Source organism: Eucyclogobius newberryi, unplaced genomic scaffold (assembly GCF_026437365.1).
Source record: "Eucyclogobius newberryi isolate DKJ021-1_F unplaced genomic scaffold, fEucNew1.0.hap1 SCAF_2, whole genome shotgun sequence".
NCBI classification, from domain to species: domain Eukaryota; kingdom Metazoa; phylum Chordata; class Actinopteri; order Gobiiformes; family Gobiidae; genus Eucyclogobius; species Eucyclogobius newberryi.
In genome coordinates, this window is record NW_027315834.1 from 51,670,639 (window position 1) to 51,681,929 (window position 11,291).

Genomic DNA, 11,291 nt, shown 5'->3' on the forward strand with positions numbered 1-11,291 from the left:
ATGTTCTCTCTCATGTTCTCTCATGTTCTCTCTCATGTTCTCTCTCATGTTCTCTCTCATGTTCTCTCTCTGTTCTCTCTCATGTTCTCTCTCATGTTCTCTCTCATGTTCTCGCTCTGTTCTCTCTCTGTTCTCTCTCATGTTCTCGCTCTGTTCTCTCTCTGTTCTCTCTCATGTTCTCTCTCATGTTCTCTCTCATGTTCTCTCTCATGTTCTCTCATAAATCATCTCAGCCTCGCTCTGTCTCGTCACCATCAGAACGACTGTGAGCTGAGACCAGGACGTGAGGCTGAACTGTCATTCCCTGTGCAGCCAGTAGATGGAGCCACACGCACATGAGGCTCACAACACTAACACTGCAGAATATGTGTCCTTTAACCCTCTTTACACCTGATGCCCTGATGAACTCCACCTTCAAGAGAAACACTCAAGTTAAAAAGTCATTGTTTATCTAGTTTATTTAGATCTGATTTTCCAAAAGAAGTTTAGGTTTTATTTCAAGTGAAGATTTTTTATTCTTATTGAAATTAGAAAATGTCTTTTTCTAATTTCAGGTAAAATGAGACATTTTATATTTTAGAAAACGCTTTAAATATATATTACTCAGAACCCCTGGTTTAGTCCTGGTTTAGTCCTGGTTTAGACCTGCTTTAGACCTGCTTTAGTCCTGGTTTAGTCCTGGTTTAGTCCTGGTTTAGTCCTGGTTTAGTCCTGGTTTAGTCCTGGTTTAGACCTGGTTTAGACCTGCTTTAGTCCTGGTTTAGTCCTGGTTTAGTCCTGGTTTAGTCCTGGTTTAGTCCTGGTTTAGACCTGGTTTAGACCTGCTTTAGTCCTGGTTTAGTCCTGGTTTAGTCCTGGTTTAGTCCTGGTTTAGTCCTGGTTTAGACCTGGTTTAGACCTGCTTTAGTCCTGGTTTAGTCCTGGTTTAGTCCTGGTTTAGTCCTGGTTTAGACCTGGTTTAGACCTGCTTTAGTCCTGGTTTAGACCTGGTTTAGACCTGCTTTAGACCTGCTTTAGTCCTGCTTTAGTCCTGGTTTAGTCCTGGTTTAGTCCTGGTTTAGACCTGGTTTAGACCTGCTTTAGTCCTGGTTTAGTCCTGGTTTAGTCCTGGTTTAGTCCTGGTTTAGTCCTGGTTTAGTCCTGGTTTAGTCCTGGTTTAGTCCTGGTTTAGTCCTGCTTTAGTCTTGGTCTTGCCTTCACATTGGTGGGCCAATCAGAGCGCTCGCCCTGACGCTGGCCTCTGATTGGCTCTTTAGTAAAGTCTTTTATGAATCAAATGTTTTTATTGTTTTGACTCTTTGAGTCGAGACGTTTCAGTCAGAATTATTATTTTAGTCTGAACATGTTTTTCTCATAAAGATCGAGTTTATTCAAATTCGATACAAAAATGCCTTATTTTGATATGAAATGATGAAAAACATGATTTTAATCCTTTGTCTTTTAGTTTAAATTTGACTTTTTTTATGTAAATGAACTTCTGCTCAAAACGTTCAAATAAATGAGAAAATTATCTTTATTTCATTTTATGACGTTTGATTCTGCTGTAAATGTGTTTTATTGGGCGGAGCTGTGGGTGGGGTTTGGGCCGTGTTTGGACCAATCAATTCAATTTCAATTTATTTTTGTAAGGCCCAAAATCACAACAACAGTTGCCTCTGAGGGCCACAGGGAGAAATGAATCAACAATGTCTGTGGTGGCGAGGGACGATGTCCCAGGGTCCTCTGTCCTTAGACTCTCCTTCTCGGCCAGGAAAAACTACAAAAAAAACCTCTTTGGGAAAAAAGCGTAGAAACCTGGAGGAGTTCCGGTGAAGGAGAGATCCCACTCTCACAGACGGACACAAGGAGACTGGAGCTGGAGCCACTCTTCAGGCAGATGAGGGACCGTCCACACGGGGCAGGGACCACTTCACCAGGGGAGGGGCATCTGGGTCCACAGGTCCTCAGCAGTGAGAGAAAGAAAAGAAGGCGGTGAACAGTTTGCAAGTGGAATTAAAAAATAAATATTGTTTGATAGCATAAGTAGTCAGAAGAAGAAGAGGATAGTGCTCAAGCTGTCATACTTCCCCCAGCATAGTTACTCCTAGGGCAGCGTAGCTAAAGCTGTGGGTTTATGTTTCTCAATCACAGTCAGGGACAATTTACTGTTTGTGAAGAAGGAAATTATGTAAATGTTTTAAAACCTGAGAAATAAATGTGATTCAAATGAAGCGCGACTGTCGTGTGTCCAAGTGTCCAGAGGGGGGACAAGTGTCCAGAGGGGGGGACAAGTGTCCAGAGGGAGGGACAAGTGTCCAGAGGGGGGACAAGTGTCCAGAGGGGGGACAAGTGTCCAGAGGGAGGGACAAGTGTCCAGAGGGGGGACAAGTGTCCAGAGGGCCGCCCGATACTGGCCGCGCTGTGTTTACTGCAGGTGAAACAGTCGGAATCTGATTCACAAAGTCCAGTCACTGACTTTAGTGTCTGGAGTCAATTTGAATGTGAGTGATTGTGTCATACTGACATACTGACATCCTAACATACTGACATACTGACATACTGACATACTGACATCCTGACATCCTGACATCCTGACATACTGACATACTGACATACCGACATTCTGACATACTGACATACTGACATACTCACATACTCACATACTGACATACTCACATACTCACATACTGACATACTCACATACTGACATACTCACATACTCACACACTGACATACTGACATACTGACATACTCACATACTCACATACTCACATACTGACATACTGACATACTCACATACTCACATACTCACATTCTGACATACTGACATACTCACATACTCACATTCTGACATACTGACATACTCACATACTCACATACTCACATTCTGACATACTGACATACTCACATACTCACATACTGACATACTCACATACTCACATACTCACATACTCACATTCTGACATACTCACATACTCACATACTCACATACTGACATACTCACATACTCACATACTCACACACTGACATACTGACATACTCACATACTCACATACTGACATACTCACATACTGACATACTGACATACTCACATACTCACATACTCACATGCTCACATACTCACATACTCACATACTGACATACTCACATACTCACATACTGACATACTGACATACTCACATACTCACATACTCACATGCTCACATACTGACATACTGACATACTGACATACTCACATACTCACATACTGACATACTGACATACTCACATACTGACATACTGACATACTCACATACTCACATACTCACATGCTCACATACTGACATACTCACATACTGACATACTGACATACTGACATACTCACATACTGACATACTGACATACTCACATACTGACATACTGACATACTCACATACTCACATACTCACATGCTCACATACTGACATACTCACATACTGACATACTGACATACTCACATACTCACATACTCACATGCTCACATACTGACATACTGACATACTGACATACTCACATACTCACATACTGACATACTGACATACTCACATACTGACATACTGACATACTCACATACTCACATACTCACATGCTCACATACTGACATACTCACATACTGACATACTCACATACTGACATACTCACATACTGACATACTCACATACTCACATACTGACATACTGACATACTCACATACTGACATACTGACATACTCACATACTGACATACTCACATACTGACATACTCACATACTCACATACTCACATACTCACATACTCACATACTCACATACTGACATACTCACATACTCACATACTGACATACTCACATACTCACATTCTGACATACTCACATACTCACATACTCACATACTCACATACTGACATACTGACATACTCACATACTCACATACTCACATTCTGACATACTGACATACTCACATACTCACATACTCACATACTCACATTCTGACATACTGACATACTCACATACTCACATACTCACATACTCACATACTGACATACTCACATACTCACATACTGACATACTGACATACTCACACACTGACATACTGACATACTCACATACTCACATACTGACATACTCACATACTCACACACTGACATACTGACATACTCACATACTGACATACTCACATACTCACATACTCACATACTGACATACTGACATACTGACATACTCACATACTCACACACTGACATACTCACATACTGACATACTGACATACTGACATACTGACATACTCACATACTCACATACTGACATACTGACATACTCACATACTCACATACTCACATACTCACATACTGACATACTGACATACTCACATACTCACATACTGACATACTCACATACTCACATACTGACATACTGACATACTCACATACTCACATACTGACATACTGACATACTCACATACTCACATACTGACATACTCACATACTGACATACTGACATACTGACATACTGACATACTGACATACTCACATACTCACATACTCACATACTGACATACTGACATACTGACATACTCACATACTCACATACTCACATACTGACATACTGATTCGGGCACTGCAACATGTGTTCGGTCAGTTCGTGATCCATGTCCTTCGCCATGAAATCTTGGAATAAGCAGATGTAGAATGAGAGGACACGGAGCAGGAGGACACGGAGCAGGAGGACACGGAGCAGGAGGACACGGAGCAGGGGGACACGGAGCAGGGGGACACGGAGCAGGGGGACACGGAGCAGGAGGATACGGAGCAGGAGGACACGGAGCAGGAGGACACGGAGCAGGGGGACACGGAGCAGGGGGACACGGAGCAGGGGGACACGGAGCAGGAGGACACGGAGCAGGGGGACACGGAGCAGGAGGACACGGAGCAGGGGGACACGGAGCAGGAGGACACAGAGCAGGAGCAGGGGGACACGGACCAGGGGGACACAGAGCAGGGGGACACGGAGCAGGAGGACACGGAGCAGGGGGACACGGAGCAGGAGCAGGGGGACACGGACCAGGGGGACACGGAGCAGGGGGACACGGAGCAGGAGCAGGGGGACACGGACCAGGGGGACACGGAGCAGGGGGACACGGAGCAGGAGGACACGGAGCAGGGGGACACGGAGCAGGGGGACACGGAGAAGGAGGACACGGAGCAGGGGGACACGGAGCAGGAGGACACGGAGCAGGGGGACACGGAGCAGGAGGAGACAGAGCAGGAGCAGGGGGACACGGACCAGGGGGACACAGAGCAGGGGGACACGGAGCAGGAGGACACGGAGCAGGGGGACACGGAGCAGGAGCAGGGGGACACGGACCAGGGGGACACGGAGCAGGGGGACACGGAGCAGGAGGACACGGAGCAGGAGGACACGGAGCAGGAGCAGGGGGACACGGAGCAGGGGGACACGGAGCAGGAGGACACGGAGCAGGAGGACACGGAGCAGGAGCAGGGGGACACGGAGCAGGGGGACACGGAGCAGGAGGACACGGAGCAGGGGGACACGGAGCAGGGGGACACGGAGCAGGGGGACACGGAGCAGGGGGACACGGAGCAGGAGGACACGGAGCAGGGGGACACGGAGAAGGAGGACACGGAGCAGGGGGACACGGAGCAGGAGCAGGGGGACACGGAGCAGGGGGACACGGAGCAGGAGGACACGGAGCAGGAGGACACGGAGCAGGGGGACACGGAGCAGGGGGACACGGAGCAGGAGGACACGGAGCAGGGGGACACGGAGCAGGGGGACACGGAGCAGGGGGACACGGAGCAGGAGGATACGGAGCAGGAGGACACGGAGCAGGGGGACACGGAGCAGGGGGACACGGAGCAGGAGGACACGGAGCAGGGGGACACGGAGCAGGGGGACACGGAGCAGGAGGACACGGAGCAGGGGGACACGGAGCAGGGGGACACGGAGCAGGGGGACACGGAGCAGGAGGACACGGAGCAGGGGGACACGGAGCAGGGGGACACGGAGAAGGAGGACACGGAGCAGGGGGACACGGAGCAGGAGGACACGGAGCAGGGGGACACGGAGCAGGAGGACACGGAGCAGGAGCAGGGGGACACGGACCAGGGGGACACGGAGCAGGGGGACACGGAGCAGGAGCAGGGGGACACGGACCAGGGGGACACGGAGCAGGGGGACACGGAGCAGGAGCAGGGGGACACGGAGCAGGGGGACACGGAGCAGGAGGACACGGAGCAGGGGGACACGGAGCAGGGGGACACGGAGCAGGGGGACACGGAGAAGGAGGACACGGAGCAGGGGGACACGGAGCAGGGGGACACGGAGCAGGAGGACACAGAGCAGGAGCAGGGGGACACGGACCAGGGGGACACAGAGCAGGGGGACACGGAGCAGGAGGACACGGAGCAGGGGGACACGGAGCAGGAGCAGGGGGACACGGACCAGGGGGACACGGAGCAGGGGGACACGGAGCAGGAGGACACGGAGCAGGAGGACACGGAGCAGGAGCAGGGGGACACGGAGCAGGGGGACACGGAGCAGGAGGACACGGAGCAGGAGGACACGGAGCAGGAGCAGGGGGACACGGAGCAGGGGGACACGGAGCAGGAGGACACGGAGCAGGAGGATACGGACCAGGGGGACACGGAGCAGGGGGACACGGAGCAGGAGGACACGGAGCAGGGGGACACGGAGCAGGGGGACACGGAGCAGGGGGACACGGAGCAGGAGGACACGGAGCAGGGGGACACGGAGCAGGGGGACACGGAGAAGGAGGACACGGAGCAGGGGGACACGGAGCAGGAGGACACGGAGCAGGGGGACATGGAGCAGGAGGACACAGAGCAGGAGCAGGGGGACACGGACCAGGGGGACACAGAGCAGGGGGACACGGAGCAGGAGGACACGGAGCAGGGGGACACGGAGCAGGAGCAGGGGGACACGGACCAGGGGGACACGGAGCAGGGGGACACGGAGCAGGAGGACACGGAGCAGGAGGACACGGAGCAGGAGCAGGGGGACACGGAGCAGGGGGACACGGAGCAGGAGGACACGGAGCAGGAGGACACGGAGCAGGAGCAGGGGGACACGGAGCAGGGGGACACGGAGCAGGAGGACACGGAGCAGGAGGATACGGACCAGGGGGACACGGAGCAGGGGGACACGGAGCAGGAGGACACGGAGCAGGGGGACACGGAGCAGGGGGACACGGAGCAGGGGGACACGGAGCAGGAGGACACGGAGCAGGGGGACACGGAGCAGGGGGACACGGAGAAGGAGGACACGGAGCAGGGGGACACGGAGCAGGAGGACACGGAGCAGGGGGACACGGAGCAGGAGGACACAGAGCAGGAGCAGGGGGACACGGACCAGGGGGACACAGAGCAGGGGGACACGGAGCAGGAGGACACGGAGCAGGGGGACACGGAGCAGGAGCAGGGGTACACGGACCAGGGGGACACGGAGCAGGGGGACACGGAGCAGGAGGACACGGAGCAGGAGGACACGGAGCAGGAGCAGGGGGACACGGAGCAGGGGGACACGGAGCAGGAGGACACGGAGCAGGAGGATACGGACCAGGGGGACACGGAGCAGGGGGACACGGAGCAGGAGGACACGGAGCAGGGGGACACGGAGCAGGGGGACACGGAGCAGGGGGACACGGAGCAGGAGGACACGGAGCAGGGGGACACGGAGCAGGGGGACACGGAGAAGGAGGACACGGAGCAGGGGGACACGGAGCAGGAGGACACGGAGCAGGGGGACACGGAGCAGGAGGACACAGAGCAGGAGCAGGGGGACACGGACCAGGGGGACACAGAGCAGGGGGACACGGAGCAGGAGGACACGGAGCAGGGGGACACGGAGCAGGAGCAGGGGTACACGGACCAGGGGGACACGGAGCAGGGGGACACGGAGCAGGAGGACACGGAGCAGGAGGACACGGAGCAGGAGCAGGGGGACACGGAGCAGGGGGACACGGAGCAGGAGGACACGGAGCAGGGGGACACGGAGCAGGAGGACACGGAGCAGGAGGACACGGAGCAGGAGGACACGGAGCAGGAGCAGGGGGACACGGAGCAGGAGGACACGGAGCAGGGGGACACGGAGCAGGAGGACACGGAGCAGGAGGACACAGAGCAGGAGGACACGGAGCAGGGGGACACGGAGCAGGGGGACACGGAGAAGGAGGACACGGAGCAGGGGGACACGGAGCAGGGGGACACGGAGCAGGGGGACATGGAGCAGGGGGACACGGAGCAGGAGGACACAACTGTGGAGGGTCAGTGGTTCCTCAGTCTGACCATGGAGCTCTTTTGCCTGATGCCCGGGGGAGAGAGCGAGTCAGGTGCTCTGTGTCCCTGTCTTGACCAACATACATTTTGTCCCCTGAGACTTCCCATTTGTCCTCATCAATTAACTTAAACATTTCCACATAGAGTTCATCCTGGTCTCGCTCATAATGTCTCTGTTCAGTCCCATTAGAGACCTGGACCATCGACCTTTGACCCCTCTGGCCTGACCTGGACCATCGACCTTTGACCCCTCCGGCCTGACCTGGACCATCGACCTTTGACCTCTCCGGCCTGACCTCGACCATCGACCTTTGACCCCTCCGGCCTGACCTGGAGCCTAGAACCAATAGTCCTTCAGGTGAGCACAAAATGGACGCCCGAGCCTTAATGAGCATGTTTTGTCCCAAGAGGCAAATGAGAGACTGTTTGTCCTCCACACACTGATGAGAGACTGTTTGTCCTCCACACACTGATGAGAGACTGTTTGTCCTCCACACACTGATGAGAGACTGTTTGTCCTCCACACACTGATGAGAGACTGTTTGTCCTCTACACACTGATGAGAGACTGTTTGTCCTCCACACACTGATGAGAGACTGTTTGTCCTCCACACACTGATGAGAGACTGTTTGTCCTCCACACACTGATGAGAGACTGTTTGTCCTCCACACACTGATGAGAGACTGTTTGTCCTCTACACACTGATGAGAGACTGTTTGTCCTCCACACACTGATGAGAGACTGTTTGTCCTCCACACACTGATGAGAGACAAAGTCCAGCGATGGTAGTTGGAGCTGTGAAAGTCTGTGGTTCACCCGAAAAGCCCACAAGGGACATGGAGCTGGGGGACATCTGGTGGGGGACATCTGGTGGGGGACATCTGGTGGGGGACATCTGGTGGGGGACATCTGGTGGGGGACATTTGGTGGGGGACATCTGGTGCTTCGGAAAATCAACGTTGAGTGAAGAGGAGGTGGCACCAGTATCTGTCCATTCACCCCTACAGCGTCCAAGGGCCCTGCCGTCCCCTGCACCTGTGGCTCCGGGCGACACCCTTCAGTATTTGTATTGAGGGCCCGGGAAAGGCTGTGGCTGATAACTCTGTTGTTGTTGTTGTTGTTGTTGTTGTTGTTCTGCCTCTGTGAGCTCCTCCCTCGTCCCCTGTAAGAGCTCCCTCCCTCGTCCCCTGTAAGAGCCCTCCCTCGTCTCTGTAGAGCCCTCCCTCGTCCCTGAGCCCCCTCGCCTCGTCAAGAGCCCTCCCTCCCGTCCCTCTGTAAGAGCCCTCCTCCTCGTCCCCTTAGATGCCCACGCCCTCCCTGTCAGAGCCCCTCCCTCGTCCACTGTAAGCAATCCCCTCACCTCGTACCCTGTAAGAGCCCACACGTCCCTTACCGTCCCCTCCCTGTAAGAGCCCCTCCCCTTCCAGCGTCTCCCCCTCCTCGTCCTGTAAGAGCCTCCCCTCGTCCCCTGTAAGAGCCCCTCCCTCGTCCTCAGTAAGAGCCCTCCTCGTCCCCTGTAAGAGCCCCTCCCTCGTCCCCTGTAAGAGCCCCTCCCTCGTCCTCTGTAAGAGCCCCTCCCTCGTCCCCTGTAAGAGCCCCTCCCTCGTCCCCTGTAAGAGCCCCTCCCTCGTCCTCTGTAAGAGCCCCTCCCTCGTCCCCTGTAAGAGCCCCTCCCTCGTCCCCTGTAAGAGCCCCTCCCTCGTCCTCTGTAAGAGCCCCTCCCTCGTCCTCTGTAAGAGCCCCTCCCTCGTCCCCTGTAAGAGCCCCTCCCTCGTCCTCTGTAAGAGCCCCTCCCTCGTCCCCTGTAAGAGCCCCTCCCTCGTCCTCTGTAAGAGCCCCTCCCTCGTCCCCTGTAAGAGCCCCTCCCTCGTCCCCTGTAAGAGCCCCTCCCTCGTCCTCTGTAAGAGCCCCTCCCTCGTCCCCTGTAAGAGCCCCTCCCTCGTCCTCTGTAAGAGCCCCTCCCTCGTCCCCTGTAAGAGCCCCTCCCTCGTCCTCTGTAAGAGCCCCTCCCTCGTCCCCTGTAAGAGCCCCTCCCTCGTCCTCTGGCATCTGTTCCACTTCTGACATTTTTCCTGTGACTTCTGCCTCATGAGTTTTAACATGTGAATGACATTTATCTAAATTCTTTCTCTCCCCCGGTCGGTCGGTCGGTCAGTCGGTCGGTCAGTCGGTCGGTCAGTCGGTCAGTCGGTCGGTCAGTCGGTCGGTCGGTCGGTCGGTCGGTCAGTCGGTCGGTCGGTCGGTCGGTCAGTCGGTCGGTCGGTCGGTCGGTCAGTCGGTCATCGGTCGGTCGGTCGGTCGGTCGGTCGGTCAGTCGGTCAGTCGGTCGGTCGGTCGGTCGGTCGGTCGGTCGGTCGGTCGGTCGGTCGGTCGGTCGGTCGGTCGGTCGGTCAGTCGGTCGGTCAGGTCGGTCGGTCGGTCGTCGGTCGGTCGGTCGGTCGGTCAGGTCGGTCGGTCGGTCGGTCGGTCGGTCGGTCGGTCGGTCGGTCGGTCGGTCGGTCGGTCGGTCGGTCGGTCGGTCGGTCGGTCGGTCGGTCGGTCGGTCGGTCGGTCGGTCGACAGCTCTGGTTTGTCCAGTTCATCCCGGACCGTCACAGACAACATGGAATTCATCTAATGTAGAGGCATCGCTGCTGAACGGGTGTGAACCACTGACGCATGAGGTCCCAGCATGCCTCTCAGGTCCCTCACTGCCACACCCTGTCCTTGAAAGAAGGTCACACATGGTGTCCACCCTGTCCTTGAAAGAAGGTCACACATGGTGTCCACCCCACCCTTGAAAGAAGGTCACACATGGTGTCCAGCCTGCCGGGGCCCCTTCGGTCAGCGGGGGCCGTGTTTTGGCTCCTGATGTCGCGTCTTTGAATGTGGAAGGTTCAGATGGAGTTCTTCCCGTGGGGTCTTTCCCCAGAGGCATTTGAGCCGCTCAATGTGTTGTTTTGGGAATGTTGGAATTGACCGCTCGCCTTCAGTTCTTTGTAGTCAACGTCCCTTTGTGGTCTA